The sequence below is a fragment of the Lithobates pipiens genome, unplaced genomic scaffold, assembly GCF_037356315.1.
Source record: "Lithobates pipiens isolate NorthernLeopardFrog02 unplaced genomic scaffold, aLitPip1_a1.2 Scaffold_13, whole genome shotgun sequence".
In the NCBI taxonomy this organism is placed as follows: domain Eukaryota; kingdom Metazoa; phylum Chordata; class Amphibia; order Anura; family Ranidae; genus Lithobates; species Lithobates pipiens.
Window position 1 is genome coordinate 504,740,169 of NW_027507718.1, and position 20,977 is coordinate 504,761,145.

At 44.8% G+C, this 20,977-nt stretch overlaps 1 protein-coding gene and 1 long non-coding RNA gene across 2 annotated transcripts in view; one reads left to right on the top strand and one right to left on the bottom strand.

The window, feature by feature from the left end:
• The window catches only part of GFRA4 (GDNF family receptor alpha 4), a 667,916-nt gene that overhangs the window by 494,203 nt on the left and 152,736 nt on the right, over positions 1-20,977 (top strand). The window lies entirely within an intron of this gene.
• On the bottom strand, positions 16,456-20,856 carry LOC143975567 (uncharacterized). Its single transcript, XR_013272395.1, has 2 exons — positions 20,577-20,856; positions 16,456-20,387 (listed from the first exon to the last, which is right to left on the bottom strand). It is a non-coding gene; the product is annotated as an uncharacterized LOC143975567 (long non-coding RNA).

Below are 20,977 nucleotides of genomic sequence, written 5' to 3' on the forward strand. Positions count from 1 at the left end.
ACTGTAGCACCCTCTAGTGTGTGCTAGAAGTGAGTAGGAAAACCATACTATGACTCACATTTAAGCTGGTGAGTCTTAATTGGATCAGGGTTTATTAGAGTTCAGGGTCAGGGTGACTCACCATGACAGCTCTCTGGTGCCTCCCCCTGGTCTAGAAGGTTGGAGAATCTTCTGGAACTAGAGGGTAGGGGTTAGTTGGAGCTGACATGCATATTTATGAGGCCTCAGCCAATCCCCAATAATGGGCTGGCTGGGGGCAGAGAATACCTCATGAATAGACATGGGTTATGCCAGCAGGGGCAGCCAGGTGGAAGATGTAAATACAGTGTTGAGGAGGCAGTGGTCCTTGAGGTAAACCTCCTAGTCTGGGGAGGGGGGGGGGGGGTGTCCTGCCTTGGGCCAGGGCTTGGGTGCTGGAAGGATCCTGCCAAAACACACTGGAGGAAGTCTTTCCTGGAGGCATCCCATAATCTCCCATCCCTATCCAAGTTATTATCCCTCAAATAAAAAAACAAAACACAGTCATGGACTGTTCTCTGACTTGGGTGCTTGTGAAATTTTGATGTGCTTGGCTGTGCAGGAGTGGGGGACCCAAGTTCATCTGCAGCCCCTACGGGGATGGGCTACACAACATTTACAATAAACTAGTGTGCATGAGGCCTAATGCCTCATACACACGATCGGACTTTCCAACAACAAAACCGTGGATTTTTGTTCGAAGAGTGTTGGCTCCAACTTGTCTTGCATACACATGGTCACACAAATGTTGGCCAACAATTACGAACGTAGTGACGTACAAGACGTACGTGATATCGCCATTATGAATGCTAGTTTTACAAGACCGAGTGCAGATCTGTGACACCACCAGAGTAGACTGAAGACACCTGGAATAAGGTAAGTATAAAGATTTTTTTAGTTTAGAAAAGGGTCGGGGGTATTGCAATGGAAATAGAGGGCAAATGGGGAAAATTCTAAGGTTGGAGTTGGCCTATATCACAAATACAAAAAAATAGAAAGAAGTAAGCATTTCAAATGTGAAGGTCACATCAAAATTACTTTAAAGTTGATACTGCTTTATTAGCTGGAAATGTGTCCACTGAAAATATGTTATATTCCCTATTTAACTATGAAGGTCAGGCATGGCTGATCAGACAGGACACTGCTCTGATATAACATTAGGATGACAGTAAAAAGCACCCGATGGTATTCAGTAAGAGGATTGAAAACCAGCTGTTCTGCTTGATAGTGGGTGTGGAGTGGCTGTACCCCCAGGGTGGCCAGAAAAGACTGCGAGAGGTATGTGCCCGCCACTTAGAAATAGAAAGGACACTATCCTTGTATCACTGGTACTTCTCAGTGAATGGTATGTTTGTGTTCCACAGTACTTGAAGATGAGTTCCAGTTATGGGTACTTTATACATTGTTACATGTTACATGTCCAGCTTGGATTAATGTAACTATGTATGTACCAGTAGTGGCTGGTGTGTTTTTTGGGGGATGGGGGGAGCGGAAAACAACCACCCCGCGCCTGCTTAACCCATCTAGGTTGCTGGCGGGCGGTTGGCGACGGGCAGTGGCTACTGTGTCGACAGGTGGTGGGCAGCAGATCCTGTGTCCTCGCCTCTTCTGCATCTCCATGTGTCTCCTCCCTCCTCCTCCTAGGCATCCAATAGGATTTCAGCCAACCTGATGACGGGTCTCAAGACCCGCTTCCTGATTTGCCGGGAGGAGGATCAGTGTGGCAATAGCAAATATTCATTCGCTATTGTCACACATTTGGGTGGGCTCGGCGCACAGTTCGATCGATCTGATTTTTTTGTCGGAAAATTTTAGATCCTGCTCTCAAATTTTTTCCGTCGGAATGTCCGACGGAAAAAGTCCGATAGAGCCCACACATGATCGGGTTTTCCGACAATATAATCCGATCAGACCTTTTCTGTCTGAATTTCTGACCGTGTGTACAGGGCATAAGAGCCTCTGGCTCTAATCACGTGCTTCAAAAAAAAGCACCTCCCCCCATTGGAATCCATGGTCTGGCACCCTGCATGTAGAACAGGGGGGCAGACACATGGATGGGGGGGGCGGTGCCCATGCACCCCTAATGGACGGGCCAACACTGGTATATACCATACCTGGCGGATGCCCCTGGAATCTGGAAATCACTGAAGTAGACACCGCTACTCCAGTAATATCCAAAAACTCCTGGGTCCTATGCCAAGTGGCTGGCCTGGTGCCTTGTTAACACAGGAGGGTAACTACTCAGCACGGACACCATTCAAAGAATGCAACGTATTCAATGAATGAATGCAAAGTGTACTCTGATTGGATGAGGTGGAGAGTATGACATCCCCACCCAGCCTCTACACCTCATTCGAGAAAATAAATAGAGTAAGTAGATACCAAACATGTCAAACCTTAGGGCCAGTTCACACTAGATGCAGTTCCACACGCTTTTTTTCTGCACTAAAAATGCATGCACAGTGTTTTCCATATATTGCAATGGCTCTAGTTCACACCATGCAGTCAGTTTCCGGAGCAGAAACTGACAGGAAACTGACTGCACGGTGCACTGTGAACTAGAGCTATTGGAATACATGGAAAACCCTGTGCAGGCATTTTTAGTGCAGATAAAAGCGCACGGAACTGCATTTGGTGTGAACTGACCCTTAAAGTGGAATTTCACTCTCCCAATCAACCTTGATTATTTTTAATCCGTATGTATTCACACCAGAGCGTCGATCAAAGTCGATCAAAGTTTTAACTCATTTCTACCGCAATTTTGCCGTGTTTTTTGCCGCGATTTTGTTCAGGTCACCAATGTAAAAGGCAGAAAAACGCCTGTAATCTGCCCTAAAGAAGCTTGTGTTCTTTTTTGAGCTTAGAGCGTTCTCCAGGCGTTTTGCTTCAGGTGACAAAACGCTCAGATGTGAACAGGTGCCGTTGAAATGAATGGGATTTTGCTTGTTGGGCTCTCTTCAGGCGTTTTTTTTTTTTTCAGGTGTTTTACAAGCTGAAAACACTTAGACAGGTGTGAATATAGCCTATATACATAGGAAAGTAGATCATTTTTACTTGTTATAAACAATTTTTTACATTTCTTCAGTTACTTCCTGGTTTCCATGCCTAGGAAAATGATGCATACCTCCCAACTTTTTGAGATGGAAATAAGGGACACCTACCAGCAAAAGTATGCAGGTATAGGACACACCCCTTGACACGCCCCCTCAAAGGAGAATTGTACAAAAAAAACAAGATTGGTTAAACCCACAACTGCTTTTTTAACACTACTTTTCCTTTATATTGGCTTCTGGAATTGACAAATGCAGCAATTTCAAAATTGGATGAAAGGTTTAGCACTGGGAAACACTTTTTGAAAGATAAAAAGTGCATTTTATATACAACTATATAGATCAGACCAAAATGAGGGACAAATGAGGAGGAATGAGGGACAGAGGGACATTGCTCCAAATCAGGGACAGTCCCTCGAAATCAGGGACTGTTGGGAGTTATGAATGATGCCATATATCCCAGTAGGGGAGGAGAAGAGGAGGGGTTTTCTCAGCTAAGCACTCTCTCCTGCATGCATGCCTGAGCGAAGGGCAGATGGATTCCAGGAAGTAAACGCTACATGAATCATTTGCCCTTACTGAAGGGCCACGGCCAGAAATGGTAGGGAATGATTTATCAAAGTGATTTGTAAGCAAAATAAAGCATGGAGACATGGACGGATGGGGGAGTTTCCTTTGAATATAAAAATGTAACTAAATAGTGTTTTTGTATTGTTTAGCCAAAAAATTATGTGCTATCCCTTTAAATCCTATGGGAAATAATCAGATCTTTCCAGAGCTGAATTATTCTGTGAAAATCACAGTGCAAAAATATGCAAAAAAAACCTGCAAATTAAACATGATATGAAAAACACACAAAACATTGTGTTATTCAGATAGTGTTTCATTTGCACATTTTTTTGCATTTTTTTTTTTAAAAGCATGAATTATGGCCCAGAATTGTTGCTCTCACTCCGGCGATCATGGCACAATTTAAATTTAGATACATGTGGTCGCTCTACGCTGTGTGGTTGAATTGGAGAGTGTATAGGGGTGACGGGGGTGTTTTTTTTTACTTTACAGCTAACTCAAGGGGAGGGGGGATAGCAAGCCCCCTATGTAATAACATGAGCAGGTGACACGTTCTCTGTATGGAGACATCAGTGGTTTATCAGGCCCCCAATGTCTTCCCTGTCCTCAACAGCAGCTAATCAAGTACAGATCATGCTTGATTAGCTGCATTTTCAGCTACAGTAGCTGGGGAATGACAGCTGTGAAAACCAGAAGTGACGCAGTACACACCGCTTTCGGGTTCATTAGTCGGAGGGTGGGGATTGTTTTCCTATCAAATCCGGCTCTGACTGTAGGAGCCATTTGTCGCTGTCCCAGGCCTAGAATGTTTTTTTTAGCTGATTTAAAGCGGAGGTCCACCCTAAAGTGGACCTTCCGCTCATCGGAACCCTCCCCCCCTCCGGCGCCACAATTGGCACCTTTCAGGGGGGAGGGGGGTGCAGGTACCTGTACAGTACAGGTATCTGCACCCACTTCCGGGATAGCTCTCTGCGGAAAGGGGCGTAGATTACGCCCCTTTCCGAAAGTCCCCCCGCTGCCTGCTGGGAAACACACAGATCCCAGAGGCAGCGGGTCCATCCTTATTGCGCAGCGCGACTCGCGCATGCGCAGTAGGGAACTGGGAAATGAAGCCGAAAGACTCCACTTCCTGATTCCCATACCCAAGATGGTGGCGGCAGCACCCGAGAGACGATCGAGAGATCGGCTTCGGGTGCCGACATCGCGGGCGCGCTGGACAGGTAAGTGTCACTATTTTAAAAGTCAGCAGCTGCAGTATTTGTAGCTGCTGGCTTTTAAAAAAAAAAAAAAAAACGCGGAGTCCCGGCGGACTCCCGCTTTAAACTGAAAGTTCTATTGGGTTTTATTAGGGACACAGATGACAGCTGCAATTACCATATTTATTGGTGTATAACACGCACATTCATTTTAAGGCTGCTTTCACACTGGGGCGGTATTCAGGCGTTACAGCGCTAAAAATAGCGCCTGTGTAGCGCCTGAAAAAAACCGGCCCCTTTCCCTCCAGTGTGAAAGCCGGAGGGCTTTGACACTGGAGCGATGCGCTGGCAGGACGGTGAAAAAAGTCCTGCTAGCCGCATCTTTGGAGCGGTGAAGGAGCGGTGTATTCACCGCTCCTATACCGCTCCTACCCATTGAAATCAATGGGACACCGCGGCAATACCGCCGGCAAAGCACCGCTGCAGCGGCGCTTTGCGGGCGGGTTTAACCCTTTTTCGGCCACTAGCGGGGGTTATAACCACCCCGCTAGCGCCCGCAGACCGCCGCTAAAACGACGGTAAAGCGCCGCTAAAAATAGCGGCGCTTTACCGCCGACGCCGCTCCTGCCCCAGTGTGAAAGCAGCCTTAGAGGAAAGTTTCTGGAACAAAGCAAAATTTTAAATAAGGAACTTTGCAGCAAAATAAGGGTCATTGCCCAAATGCAGACCAGAGGGGACAGAGAGGGGGGCGGGACAAGCGCCAACAGATTACATACAGTGAGAATCTCCTATGATATGATATGACGCATTATTTTTTACATTTTGCTATAATAAATAGCCCCAAAAAATATATAAAAAACATTTTTTTTTCCTCAGTTTAGGCCGATATGTATTCTTCTACATATTTTTGGGGAAGAAAAAATCACAATAAGCGTATATTGATTGATTTGCGCAAAAGTTATAGCATCTACAAAATAGGGGATAGTTTTATGGCATTTAAAGTATATTGATAATTTTTTTTTTTACTAGTAATGGCGATCAGCGATTTTTATCGTGACATTATGGCGGACACGTCGCACAATTTTGGCAAATTTTTTGGGAACATTGGCTAAAACATTGGCTAAAAAATTGCATTGATTATTGTAAAAATGACACTGGCAGTGAAGGGGTTAACCACTAGGGGGTGCTGAAGGGGTTAAGTGTGTCCTAGGGAGTGATTCTAACTATGGGGGGGAGGGGCTGTGTGTGACACGTCACTGATCAGCGCTCCCGATTACAGGGAGAGCTGATCATGTCAGTGTCATTAGGCAGAACGGGGAAATACTTGTTTACACTAGCATCTCCCTGTTCTTCTTCACCATGAGACGATTGCGGGTATGCTCGTGGACATCGAGTCCGCAGGACTCACGATCGAGGTCACGGAGCCCCCGGCGAGCGCGCGCCCTCTGAAAGGGCAAAGTACGGTACGTGATACGGTGCGGTACGTGAAAGGTCAAAGTACGGTCCAGCTGGCTGCAGCGATCCGCTCTCCTCTCCTCAGCGATGACTTCCGTATGAGGAGAGGAGAGCCAATCGCCTAGCAACCGGCTGTTTGTTTACATCACATGATGGCTGTGATTGGACACGGCCATCATGTGAGCAGGAGGGCCAATCACAGAGCCCCCCTGCGGATCCGAGATGTGCTGTGTCCGGGTGACACGAGCGCATTGGGACCGCGCGGCTGCGCGGGCACGCGATCCCTCTCCTTCTGGAGGACGTTCCTGAACATCCAGTCAGAAGGAGAGAGCTCCCACCTGGCCGTATATATACATTGGCCGGGTGGGAAGTAGTTAAATACATGTACAAAGCTGTTAAACATCCTGCGCGTTTCGGACTTTAGTCATTAGTCATGCACATGTATTTAATAAAGAAATACCATTTTGGATGTCATCTTGAGTGCCGACCATCCCTTTCCTTATACTGTATAAATCCTGTATAATAATAATAATCGGCTTATCACCAGGGCCATCTTTAACACAGGGCAAAAGGGGCAGCTGCCTGGGGCCCAGTGATTGTTGTGGGGCCCAAAAAGCAGCTGCCCCTTGAGCCTTCGCTGCCTGAAAATAGTTGATAAGTGAATTCGGGTGGGCCCAAGAAAATTTTTGCTTAGGGTCCAGCCAACATTAAACAGCCCTGCTTATCATGCACTTTTATTGAAAGAAGACCACCCCAGTCAGCAGTCAGTTTACATAAAAAGGGGGCCAACATCAGTATCTACAGGTCAGAAGCAGGTAAGGATCGCCGATAAAGCTTCCAAGGAATGTATAAATTTGCATCGAATTATTCTTTAAAAGTTTTCTCTTAGATTTCAAGCGAAATAGCACAATATCTCAGCAGGATTTTCAAAGTAACACCATTACTTTTCTCTTCCCTTTTTCCTGCGAGCTGTGCGTGCAAATTTTCTCCAAGCCTTGCGCCAGGCAGGCTGACACCGAGCCTTTCATTCTTGTCCACCATGCAATTACCTCTGTGCTAGGGCACCTCTAGCCGAGCCGTGTCACCACATCACAGACAGAGCTCGCATCGCCGGCCTCGCCGCAGAACAATGGCAGAGAGGAGTCGGGTCAGAGATCTCTGCGTTTGATCTAAGTAAGCAAGTCTCGGCTAGAGAGCCAGGCTGGACAACATGACAAGGCTTTCTATTCTTTTATTGACAATGGGATGCTGAAGACACGGCGTCAGTAGAGCGTCCAGCGCCTGGCAATTAGCAGGCTATTACGAGATTTACATGTTCTTACTGCAGGGGATGAAAGCCATGGGCGAGAGCCAAGAGATGAGTCTTATTGTGGAAGGGATAGCCGATTGGAATCTCCTTTAGAGGCAGAAACAGATGGCAATGCTTCTGATTTAGACTAAAGGGCCACTCAATTGTACAGTATCTGACAAAAGTGAGTACACCCCTCACATTTTTGTAAATATTTTATTCTATCTTTTCATGTGACAACACTGGAGAAATGACACTTTGCTACAATGTAAAGTAGTGACAGTACAGCTTGTATAACAGTGTAAATTTGCTGCCCACTCAAAATAACTCAACACACAGCTATTAATGTCTAAACTGCTGGCAACAAAAGTGAGTACACCCCTAAGTGAAAATGTCCAAATTGGGCCCGATTAGCCATTTTCCTTCCTCGGTGTCATGTGACTTGTTAGTGTTACAAGGTCTTTATGAATGGGGAGCAGGTGGGTTAAATTTGGTGTTATCGCTCTCACTCTCTCATACTGGTCACTGGAAGGTCAACATGGCAAATGACTCTAAAGAAAAATAATTGTTGCTCTACATAAGATGGCCTAGGCCAGTGATGGCGAACCTTGGCACCCCAGATGTTTTGGAACTACATATCCCATGATGCTCCACTACACTGCAGAGTGCATGAGTATAATGGGAAACGTAGTTCCAAAACATCTGGGGTGCCAAGGTTCGCCATCACTGTCCTAGGCTATAAAAAGATTGCCAAGACCATGAAAGTGAGCTGCAGCATGGTGGCCAAGACCATACAGCAGTTTATCAGGACAGGTTCCACTCAGAACAGGCCTCGCCATGGTCAACCAAAGAAGTTGAGTGCACGTACTCAGCGTCATATCCAGAGGTTGTCTTTGGTAAATAGACATATGAGTGCTGCCAGCATTGCTGCAGAGGTTGAAGGGGTGGGGGGTCAGCCTGTCAGTACTCAGACCATACGCTGCACGCTGATTTAAATTGGTCTGCATGGCTATCACCCCAGAAGGAAGCCTCTTCTAAAAACCCACACACAGTTTGTTGAAGACAAGCAGACTAAGGACATGGATTACTGGAACCATGTCCTGTGGTCTGATGAGACCAAGATAAACTTATTTGGTTCAGATGGTATCAAGGGTGTGTGGCAGCAACCAGGTGAGGAGTACAAAGACAAGTGTGTCTTGCCTACAGTCAAGCATGGTGGTGGGAATGTCATGGTCTGGGACTGCATGAGTGCTGCCGGCACTGGGGAGCTACAGTTCATTGAGGGAACCATGAATGGAAACATGTACTGTGACATACTAAAGCAGAGCATGATCCCCTCCCTTCGGAGACTGGGCCGCAGGGCAGAATTTCAACATGATAACGACCCCAAACACACCTCCAAGCCAACCACTGCCTTGCTATAGAAGCCGGAGGGTAAAGGTGATGGACTGGCCAAGCATGTCTCCAGACCTAAACCCTATTGAGCATCTGTGGGGCATCCTCAAACGGAAGGTGGAGGAGCGCAAGTTCTCTAACACCCACCAGCTCTGTGATGTCATAGTGGAAGAGGACTGTGGTGGCAACCTGTGAACATAGTTACATAGTTAGTCAGGTTGAAAAAAGACACAAGTCCATCCAGTTCAACCAAAAAAAATAAAATAAAAAAAATAAAATAAAATATACTATACATACATATACACATATACACATATACACATATACATACATACATATATACATATATATATATACACACATACATACACACATACATATACCAGCCCATATACCCAATTCTATACCCACAGTTGATCCAGAGGAAGGCAAAAAACCCCAGCAGAGCATGATCCAATTTGCTAAAGCAGGGGAAAAAATTCCTTCCTGATCCCCCGAGAGGCAATCGGATTTTCCCTGGATCAACTTTACCTATAAATTTTAGTACCCAGTTATATTACGTACACTTAGGAAATAATCCAGGCCTTTCTTAAAGCAATCCACTGAGCTCTGTGAAGCTCTGGTGAACTCCATGCCTAAGAGAGTTAAGGCAATGCTGGAAAATAATGGTGGTCACACAAAATATTGATACTTTGGGCCCAATTTGAACATTTTTACTTAGGGGTGTACTCACTTTTGTTGCCAGCAGTTTAGACATTAATGGCTGTGTGTTGAGTTATTTTGAGGGGACAGCAAATTTACACTGTTATACAAGCTGTACACTCACTACTTTACATTGTAGCAACGTGTAATTTCTTCAGTGTTGTCACATGAAAAGGTATTATAATAAAATCTTTACAAAAATGTGAGGGGTGTACTCACTTTTGTGAGATACTGTATATACAGTATATATACAGTACTGTGCAAAAGCTTTAGGCAGGTGTGAAGAAAAGCTGTAAAGTAAGAATGCTTTCAAAAATATGCATTTTAATTTACAAATGCAAAGTGAGCGAATAGAATCAAAATCGAAATCAAATCAATATTTGGTGTGACCACTCTTTGGCTTCAAACCAGCACCAATTCTTACACTTGCACAAAGTCAGGGATTTTGTAGGATTATAGTCAAGTGTATGATTGACCAACTATACTAAGCAGGTGCTAATGATCATCAATTTCATACGTAGGCTGAAATGCAGTCATTAACTGAAACAGGAACAGCTGAGTAGGAGGCTTAAAGCTGGGTGAGGAACAGCCAAACTCTGCTACTAAGGTGAGGTTGTGGAGGACAGTTTCTTGTCACAAGTCATACACCATTGCAAGACTGAGCACAGCAACAAGACACAAGGTAGTTATACTGCATCAGCAAGGTCTCTCCCAGGCAAAGATTTCAAAGCAGACTAGAGTTTCAAGATGTGCTGTTCAAGCTATTTTGAAGAAGCACAAAGAAATAGGCAAAGTTGAGGACTGCAGAAGCAGGAAACATCATGCTTACTGTTCTTCCAAATCGGACAATGTCCAGCAATGCTATCAGCACAGAACTGGTGGAAACCAGTGGGACCCATGTACATTAATTTACTGTCTGGAGAGGTCAGGCCAGAAGTGGTCTTCATGGAAGAATTGCAGCCCACAACCATTCCTTCGACATGGAAACAAGGCTATGTGACTCAACAATGCACGACAACATAGGAACTGGGATGCAGAAAAAATGGCAGCAGGTGCTCTGGACTGATGAGTCAAAATGTGAAGAATTTGGCTGCACCAGGAGGCAGCTAGGGGACAGGATGGAGAAAGGTACAATAATGAGTGTCTGTAGGCAACAGTGAAGCACGGTAGAGGTTCCTTGCAAGTTTGGGGCTGCATTTCTAGATCAAGATCAATGGTGTCCACAATTCTGAGAAATACGGACAGATAACTATCCATCATGCCATACCATCAGGGAGGCGTGTTACTGGAACCACATTTATTCTACAGCAGGACAACGACCCCAAACATACAGCTAATGTCATTAGGAACTATCGTCAGTGTAAAGATGAACAAGGACTCCTGGAAGTGATGGTTTGGCCCCCAAATAACCCTGATCTCAACATCATGGAGTCTGTCTGGGATGACATGAAGAGACAGAAGGATTTGAAGCAGCCTACATCCGCAGAAGATCTGTGCTTAGTTCTCCAAGATGTTTGGAGCAACCTTTCCATCAAAAACTGTGTGCAAGTGTATGTAGCGGCATCCCCGACCTAATGGTGACTTTCAGAGTGAGAGAGAGCTGACATCCTTCTTCACAGTATGGGTTACTAGGCATGGTGGGTGTAATGCAAGTTGAAAACATGGGCGCCATTCTTTTTTTTTTTGGATGAGAACAAAAGAGATTTATTGTCTCTTAACAAGAACTGAGGGAGAGGGGGTATTGGGCCAGGACACCATTAGGCAGATGCAATATCAATTGGCAGACTCTGAAACAAAAATAGGCACACAGCTATACAGGTAGAGGGCCTTTAACCACTTGAGATACGCGCTATAGTTAAATGACAGCTACAGCGCGGATCTCCTTTTCCGGGACTACGTCTATTGACGTCGTCCCGTGCACGAGCGGCCTGCGTGCCCCCTGAGGGGCGCGCACGGCGCGCTCTGTGATCGGCGAGTCTATGAGACTCGCCTGATCACCGATCCGTGCAAGGGGTCGATCCCGACCCCTTATCACGTGATCAGCTGTCAGCCAATGACAGCTGATCATGTGATATAACGGAGCCGGTAATCGGCTATTATTCCTCCTCGCACTGTCAGCGCGAGGAGAAAAAAAGAAAGCCGATCACCGGCGGCCGTGATCGGGACATCAGTCCCGATCATGGCCAGCCCTGCTAGTGCCCACCTGCCCCCTGCCAGTGCCCACCTGCCCCCTGCCAGTGCCACATTAAAAAAAGTAAGTGCCCCCCTTCAGTGCCACCCAGCAGTGCCCACAGTGCCACCCAGCAGTTCCCACAATCTGCCTCAACAAAGGTGCTGCACCCCAGTGCCACATATCCGTGCCCATCAGTGTCATCTACCAGTGCCCAGCAGTGCCGCCTATCAGAGCCACCTATCAGTGCCACCTATCAGTGCCCATCAGTCCCATCTATCAGTGGTACCTATCAGTGCCCATCTGTGCCACCCATCCGTGCCACCCATCTGTGCCACCCATCCGTGCCACCTTATCTGTGCCCATCTTTGCCCATCAGTGCCGCCTTATCTGTGCCCATCGGTGCCGCCTTATCTGTGCCTATTAGTGCCGCCTTAACTATGCCTATCAGTGCCCACCAGTGCAGCCTATCAGTGCCCACCAATGCAGCCTATCAATGCCCACCAATGCAGCCCATCAGTGCCCACCAGTGCAGCCTATCAGTGCCGCCTCATCAGCGCACTTCAATGAAGGAGAAAAATGACCCGTTTGCAAAATTTTATAACAAACTATTAAACATGATTTTTTTTTTTTTGCATCTTTTTTTGTTTGTTTAGCAAAAAATAAAACTCCCAGCTGTGATTAAATACCACCAAAAGAAAGCTCTATTTGTGGGGAAAAAAAATGATGAAAATTTCATTTGGGTACAGTGTTGTATGCCCGCGCAATTGTCATTCAAAGTGCATCAGCGCTGAAAGCTGAAAATTGGTCTGGGACTGAGGGGGGTTTAAGTGCCCAGTAAGCAAGTGGTTAAGCTGGATGCAGCAACTGTATTTGTAGAACAGTAACCCGTAAGCCCTTGTACACAGGTCGGATTTTGTCTGACGGATTTTGTCCGAAACTGCTGTTGCATACACACGGTCGGACAAAGTTGTCAGAAAATCCGATCGTTTGTAACGTGATGACATTATTTAATTACGACGGGACTACGTTTAGGCTAGTAGCCAATAGCTTTGGTCTAGGAATTTGATCTGAGCATGCGTGGCACTTTGTCCAATCGGAATTCTCTACAAACGATCGGACAAAGTCCGATCGGATCATGTTGTCGGCAAATTTTTATATCCAGCTCTCAAACTTTGTTGGTCGGACATTCCGACAGAAAAAGACAGATGAAGCCCACACACGGTCGGATTATCCGACAACACGGTCCGATCGGACATTTTCCGTCTGAATGTCCGACTGTGTGTACAAGGGCTAATAGATCTCCTCTCACATCTCACAGTATCTTACTGTAGATCTTCACTCACTGAGCTCCCGGTCTCTCACTAGACTTCAATATTCCAGTCATCACTGGATCCTCTGAGCTCTTCCACAGCTAAGCCGCTGTATACTCCTCAAGCGTCACCCCTGCTAACCCGCTGGGTCCCTGGCTTGGCACTCTACTGAAGCTTTCCTACATGTTCACCGTCCCCAGCTAGTGAATAAGGCTGCCCTGGTACTTCTTCAGACTTCCATACACTGGCCTCTGAATATCAGAGTGGTTGTCCCTTAATGGAAGAAAGAGAACATGTTTCAAATCTGTCCAACGGACTTAATTCCTATCGGGAAAACCGTTCGTCTGTATACTGATCCGACGGACCAAATACAACGCAAGGGAAGCTATTGGCTACTGGCTATTGAACTTCCTTTTTTAGTCCCGTCTTACGTCATCACGTTCAAAACGAACGGACTTTCGAACGGACTTAGTCCGTTCGTGTGGAAGTCCGTTGGAACTCCGCCGAAAAGTCAGTCGGGAAGACCGTCGGACCTAGTCTGCCGGAAAGTGCGGTCGTGTGTACGCGGCATAAAGCTTATAAACTGATGAATGTTAAGAGAGCCAACAAGGAGATCAGTTTGTTCTCTCTAATAAGATATATGTGCATGTCTCTCCTCTAAATCATTCAGCCATCTGTGTAATCTGATCTTTTCTGCCCTGCAGGTCTATTTCATAGCATAGCTATAGGAAAAATAGAAAATAACAGTTGGTTTGGAGTTTACAGTTCATTTTTTTTTTTTTTTGTTCTAAATGAAAGTATAGAAAATATAAACAAAAAAAAACCTATACAATCCCTTAAGGGCACATCCACTAGAGATAAAACGCCAACTAAAATCCTTTAGGTCCTCTAGGATAAAAGTAACTCCATCTGTATCATCCTCCACAATCAGACTTCAATTATCCGGCTCTACTGTTATAGATTTCCACCATACATAAAAGTCGGTGAAACCTTCATACGTTTTTCCTATAAACTATAAACTCATTAAATCAATTTACAGCTAAGACGATAATGAAATGTTATCATTAAAAATTTCAACAATGCCGCCATCTGTTCCCGGGTTTTGTAACACAGTTAGAATGTGACAATTGTGTGGTGGGTAGGAATATCCACCAGTGTATCTCATTCATCAGAGGGGGACGTGTTCTTCTTTACTGGAGGCCAATGTTAATTCTTCTCACTTATTAGAAGTTGGGAATGAGATTTATCATGGGGGATGCAAAGTTCAGATGAATTAGTTATGTGCTTGTTGAAGGCCTAAAGCAGCGTAAGTAGCAAGTTTGTCATTTTATTTCTGTGAGCGTTGGCAAAATATTAATTTACACTCTTGTTATTTTACACTTTGACCATTGTTACTCCCTACCAACAGTCTTTTGCTAAACACATAATCAGCGTGCCATCAACGTGGCTGCCTTGATTTATCAGGGGTGTCCAAACTTTTTTTCAACGAGGGCCAGATTTGATGAAGTGAACATGCGTGAGGGCCAAAGTAACTATGCATATACTATCCATACCTTTGTCCCGTAGATCGGACTTTCCAGCAGACTTGGTCCAGCAGACCGGAATCCGTCGGACAATTCGATTGTGTGTGGGCTCCAGCAGACTTTTTTTTCCACAAAAGTCAGACGGACCTAGAAATAAAACATGTTTCAAATTTATCCGATGGACTAAAAATCTGTAAACCGTTCGTCAGTGTGCTAGTCCAATAGACCAGATACGACGCTAGGGAAGCTATTGGCTACTGGCTATTGAACTTCCTTGTTTAGTCCCGTTTACGTCATCACGTTCAAAACTTAGTCCGGTCGTGTTTGGCCAAGTCCGTTCGTTCAGAAAGACGGTCGGACCTCCACTGAAAGTCCGTCAGGAAAACCGTCGGACCTAGTCCGTCGAAAAGTACGGTCGTGTGTACACGGCATTACCCATAGCTTTGGAAGTCGAAATGCGTAAGTGTCTTGTAACTATGGCTGAAACAACTAATCGACATAATCTACTATAGTCAACCATACAAAATAGTTTTCCTGTTGTGAAGTTCATTGGTTGAGTGCTGGCCTTTTTTGTTTCTGAAGTTTTATAGCCGTTTCTGTTCAACCAATTGTCTTAGGCAGGAAAGTGATGGAAAATTCACAACTTTACAGATGCCACCAGAATGGGTATAGAGGGGAAAGCATCCTATGAGGATACATGTTCAAGTGACTGTCTTGTCTAAGCAGGACTTTCCCCTAACATTGGAAGGGTTTTTCCTTTGACTTTGTGTTGTCTGTGGGCCCAAGTGTCCTGACACATCTTGTTAAAGCGGAAGTAAACTCATCGATTTAATCGTTTAAAAAAACAATTACATTCCCGGCATGCCGGAAATGCTAACTGTCACATTGGTTGTGATCTCAACCTAACTGTCAAACCATCCAATGGCTGGTGTCATAACTGACCACATGTGCAGCATCATGGCAGTTGAAGATTAAACAAAGGCCAAGATGGCAGCTTCCTTGGCTGAAAGCAATAGGAGGGTTTACTTCCACTTTAAGGTGCACGTCTAAACCACTTTTATGCATTAAAGTGACCACACTAAATCAAGATTCTGAATTGACACTTTTTAAATCCTGCCCCAGGAATATCAAAAAAAAACCTGCAGTTCCCCATTTCTTCTGCAATGCAAGGATTGGTTAAGTGCCATCCACTCTGGTCCTAGTGGCTTGATGAATTAGAAATGTAAAGAGAAGCCGGGGTTGTGATAGTCTAGTTAAGATTTTCTAGTGACATCTCTACAGCTGTAATCAATGTGTCCAACCACCTAGAAGCCAGTCTCCCCCTTCGCCTGGTTCTTTCAATCTTCCCAAACATTATACGACAGTCCTAACTTCATCATATGGGCTTCTAGTGACATAGCCAGTTTGACCGCTTCCAAAATCAGTCTGTTAGCTCTATGGGCTGTCCAAGGCATGCATAGAATCCTTCTCCAACACCAAAGCTGAAATGAGTCAATCTTCTTTATGTCCTAATTCCATTGAGTTTCCAAAGATGGCTATAGCATGGAACCACACCCTCCACGCACCTCCTGGGGCGCACATCAGGAGCACTCTGTGATCGCTGTGTCCTTCGGAGTATGCTAAAGGGCCATTCACAGCAGATCCTTACCATGAAAATGTAAAGAGACTTGCTGGTTATCACCATTACTTTCCTCACTCACTGTCACAGCTGTAACCAGCAAGTGTGGCAGGGGACTGTTAGGAATTTCCCTTGTGATCAGTAAAAACTCCGGGTGTTCTGAGAAGCAAACAATTTATTTCTGATGTGGCCCACAACAGGGAGACATGCTTACAGGACGAAAGCTGAAGAAAAAAGTCTCAACAAAAGAAAGTGTTCCGCCCTCACATATCCCACAAGAATAACATCTCCGTGCTTCTATTGGCTGAGGGAACATAAATAACGTGTCATGGCACAGGCTGGCACTTTATTAGATATCCATATTCCCGTACATTCTTAGGCTATCATATTTAGTTAAATCTAATCATCCTACTTACTATGGAGTTAATTAGGACAAAACAATACAATGAGTTAATACAATAATGTGCTCAGAAGTAAGCGTTTTAACAAATCAGTCTCAGGACTATTGTTTTTCTAATAGTCACACAATAAACATTTAAAACTTTTCTAACATTCCCTCCTCTTTGTGTGACTATTTTATCTCCACATATTTCGATGAAAGTCCCTGTGTTATACACTTTCGGACTGTATGTCATTAAGTTGAGCTTCAATGTCCACATAGGTCTCCTCAGAGGTAGAGAGGGTTTGATACATTGTTCTTGAGACTGCAATGAGTTTTTGTGAAAGTCCTCGAATACAGGGAATGCAGCAGCATCCGCAAGTGACCAAAACAGCCAAAGCCACAGCGATTGAGATCAAACATGATGTGATAAATCCAGTCCATTTACCGAACCATCCTTCAAGCTAAGTTGTGAATGGATCATTAATACCTGAGTTTTCCGCCAATTCATTCGATAGCGCAGTCAGTCCTTCCAAGGTTCTGGTCACTGTCCCTCCAGGAGCTGTATTGTTGGGGATTAAAGGTACAACACATGCTACCAAACATTTTGCATATCCTCCTCTTTCAGCTAAAACCATATCTAAAGCCATTCGGTTCTGCCAGGCCATTAGAGATGTGGGGGCCAACTGTTCTGCTAGGCCCTTCACAGCATCCCTAGTATAGTTTACAAATCGTTGTTGGTTATAATATATATAATTAATCCAGTCAACATTTTTATTTATAGTCACCCACCAGAGAAGAGACTCAAACCCAGCTGTCACCTGATTCCTGGCTTTAAACTCGTCCGGCACCCCGCGAGGAACCCCAATCTCATCTATGTAGATCTGAGAGTCAAATGACCCCAAGGGAGAGGTGTCCCTACGATACTGTCGGTGACTCTTAGTCCACGGGTATTCTGACAGGATTCTCAGGGGCATAGCCAGCTGGACCATAGCGCAATCCCCTTGGGCATTGGCCGGTAGTCTAGCTCGCAGTTTCTTATCCCCACACATCCACCAGACATCAGCTCTCTGAATGTCATGTCCAACCCAGTCACCGTTGTCCGTGTTAATCCTCTCCACACAGTAGTCATCAGGTAGTGACCCAAGATCCACCGCGCTACGGTTCCCTGGGAGTGCAAAACAAGTAAAGTTGCCCGGATAAGCGGTAACCGCTGGAGGTATCTGAGGTCTCTGTACTGGGGGAAACAACAAACTCAATATGTGACGAGTAGAATTTATTTCAGGTTTATAGCTCTTATTATACAATTGCAACATACATTTTAAACCTTCTGGATCTGTATTGTGATCTAGAGGAAAAGGAACTGTTGCTAAATGTGGTCTGGCTCCTGCACAAACTAAACAGTTTTCCTTTTTCAGAGTTCTAACCGTGTACCTCAACCATTCTAACCACTCATTTTTTCTTGGTAGCCCGTCTCCAAAGCTATGGCATCTTCTATTGTTAGGTTAGTGAATCTTATAGTTATACTCAGAACTTCTATTTTAGTATGGCCTTCTTCTTTCCCTTCTGAGTCTACTTTTTCCTGTTGTTTAATTTTATTAGGTAGTAATACCTCAAGGAAAAATATTCCTGAGGGGTCAGTTCCTGACACCCATGCTCCCATGGAATACAACCGCTGATCTTCCTTCCTCGGCTCCTTTAATGTTATTAATAGTTGGTTACAGTTCTTACTATTTGTGCAGGGGGAGTTGGCCGCTTTTGTGATTATGAGTCTCTCCTTTATACCACTCTTTTTAGCCCCTGGTTGATTATACCCCCAATCTTGATGCGCTGTAGTCCACAGGGCCTGATCCCATGCTTGACATCCTGCCTTATTCCAGAGCCAGCAGATATATTTATCTGCCCATAGAAGTCCTCTAGCCCCAGTTGTATTCCCACAATCTGCAATCTGACAGAAGTCTACCAGTATAGTGCTAGTTATTCCCTCTATAAAGGTTAGATTTAATGCTTTTCCTGTTCTTTCCCAATCCAAAGGTTCCTCTACTCTTCCATAGCGCCTACCCCCTCTTATGGATGCCTCTCCTAGAGTCACCAGTATCCCAAGGATAATTACTGTCCCTTTCATCCTAACCAGCTACAGAGTTCCAGCGGATAGGATAGGGGAGTTGGAAGGGGAGGGAGACTTCACCGGTTTGAGACAAGTCCCACCTTGTGTGAGACCTCCCTTTGTAGCCGGACTTTCTGGACCTCTTGTAGCCAACTGGCCCTACTCTGCCTGTAAAACGTTTTTACAATGGGACTGGTGAATCCAGGTAGACCTCTCTGCAATCCTTATCACAGTAGGGGTAGTTAAAAGGACTTTGAAAGGACCATCCCACCTTGGGGAGTTACCACTGCTTTTTTTTCTTATTACTTTTTATTGAGACCCCAATCTCCCACATGCACCTTTTCATCTTCTTTTGGGGGTGTGATATACATACTGGTCACAGCTACTAGTAGGCAATACATCCAATTATTTTTACCTATTTCTTCCATAACTTTTCTCAGTTTGCTTTTTAGAATGCCATTATGTCTTTCTACCAATCCAGCTGATTGGGAATGATAGGCACAATGGCATTTCCCTTTAATTCTCATCACTTCTATCAAATGTTGTATATTATTTAATTACAAAATGGGGTCCATTATCACTGTAAATCCTTTCAGGGATTCCAAATCTAGGAATAATATCTCTTAGTAATGCTTTGGCTACAGTCTGTGCATCTGCACTTCCTGTCGGGAATATCTCCACCCATTTGGTCAGGGTGCCTGGGTACCAAACAATATTTCTTCCTTTCACATTTGTCTAATTCAATAAAACCCATGCAAATGTGTTGGAATGGATATTGTGGTGTAGGGAACTTCCCTTTCTGTGGTCTTATACCTCCCTGAGCATTGTGTCTTGCACATATAAGACATTGAGAGCAAAAAGTTTTTTTAGTAATTTGTGAATCCATAGGCTGTACATACTTTATTTAACATCTCAGTCATCCCCCTGTTTGACACATGCGTTACTCCATGTGTCAATACTGCTGCATACCTAAATAAAGATTTTGGTAATACCGGTTTCCCTTCAGGTGATGTGTAAATATCATCAATTATTGTGTAACCCTTTGTTTTCCAATATTGTTTTCCCCAGGGGGGGCATTTTGCTGCATATCAGTAAGGACTGTATGATCTATCACTATGATTTCTCGTCATTATTTTATGTGCAGCTTCATCTGCCCTTTTATTTCCCTTTGAGATGGGGTCCGTATATTTTGTGTGTGCTTGACATTTACAGATTGCAAGCTTTTTTGGTAACTGTATTGCATCTAGGAGTTCTAAAATGAAGTCCGTATGTGAAATTGGTTTACCACTGGAGGTGACCATCCCCCTGTTTTTCCATTGTTGTGCAAAAACATGCACTGTTGAAAAGGCATATTGACTGTCAGTATATATGGTTACAGATTTCCTTCTGACAGTATACATGCTCTTGTCAATGCTACAAGTTCTGCAACTTGTGCTGAATAATGTTTTGGTAGTGGCCCCGCTTCCAAAATCTCATCCTGTGTCACTACTGCATATCCTGTTGCATTTGTGCCATCTGGATTTTTCTTACTAGAACCATCAACAAAAAGTATCATGTCAGGGTTAGATAATGGTACATCTTTCAGATCACTTCGTGGCAGTACCTTTTCAGTGATGGCAACAGTGCAGTCATGTTTATACCCGTCAGTAGGAAGTGGTAGTAGTGTGGATGGGTTTAATGTAGTACACCTCTGTATTGTTAAGTGAGGTTGTGTCATACAGGAAAGGTGTCGTGCTGGGCTCAAATGTGATATCTTTTGCTGTAACAGGATAACAAACACTGCATGTGGTACCTTTTCAGTTAGTAAAGTTGAATAAAGACACCAGTCCATCCGGTTCAGCCTGAGTGAGTGTCTAGCCTCTACCCCTGTACACCCACATCATTCTCCACCCCCAAGGATCCAACGTCCCCATTCATATACCAGGGCCAAACCGGGACAGAAGCCAATCAACCCACCTGCATGTCTCCGGAGTGCGGGAGGAAACCAGAGCACCCGGAGGAAATCCACGCAGGCACAGGGAGTACATGCAAACTCCAGGCAGGCAGCGTCATGATTGGGATTCGAACCAGTGACCCCCTCCACTGCTAGGCGAGAGTGCTAACCACTACACCGCTGATGCTACCAGTGCTTGTACACAGGGTGGAAGTACTCTTGTTGCACTGTCTATTTCTGTAGAGTAATCCTTCCTCTAT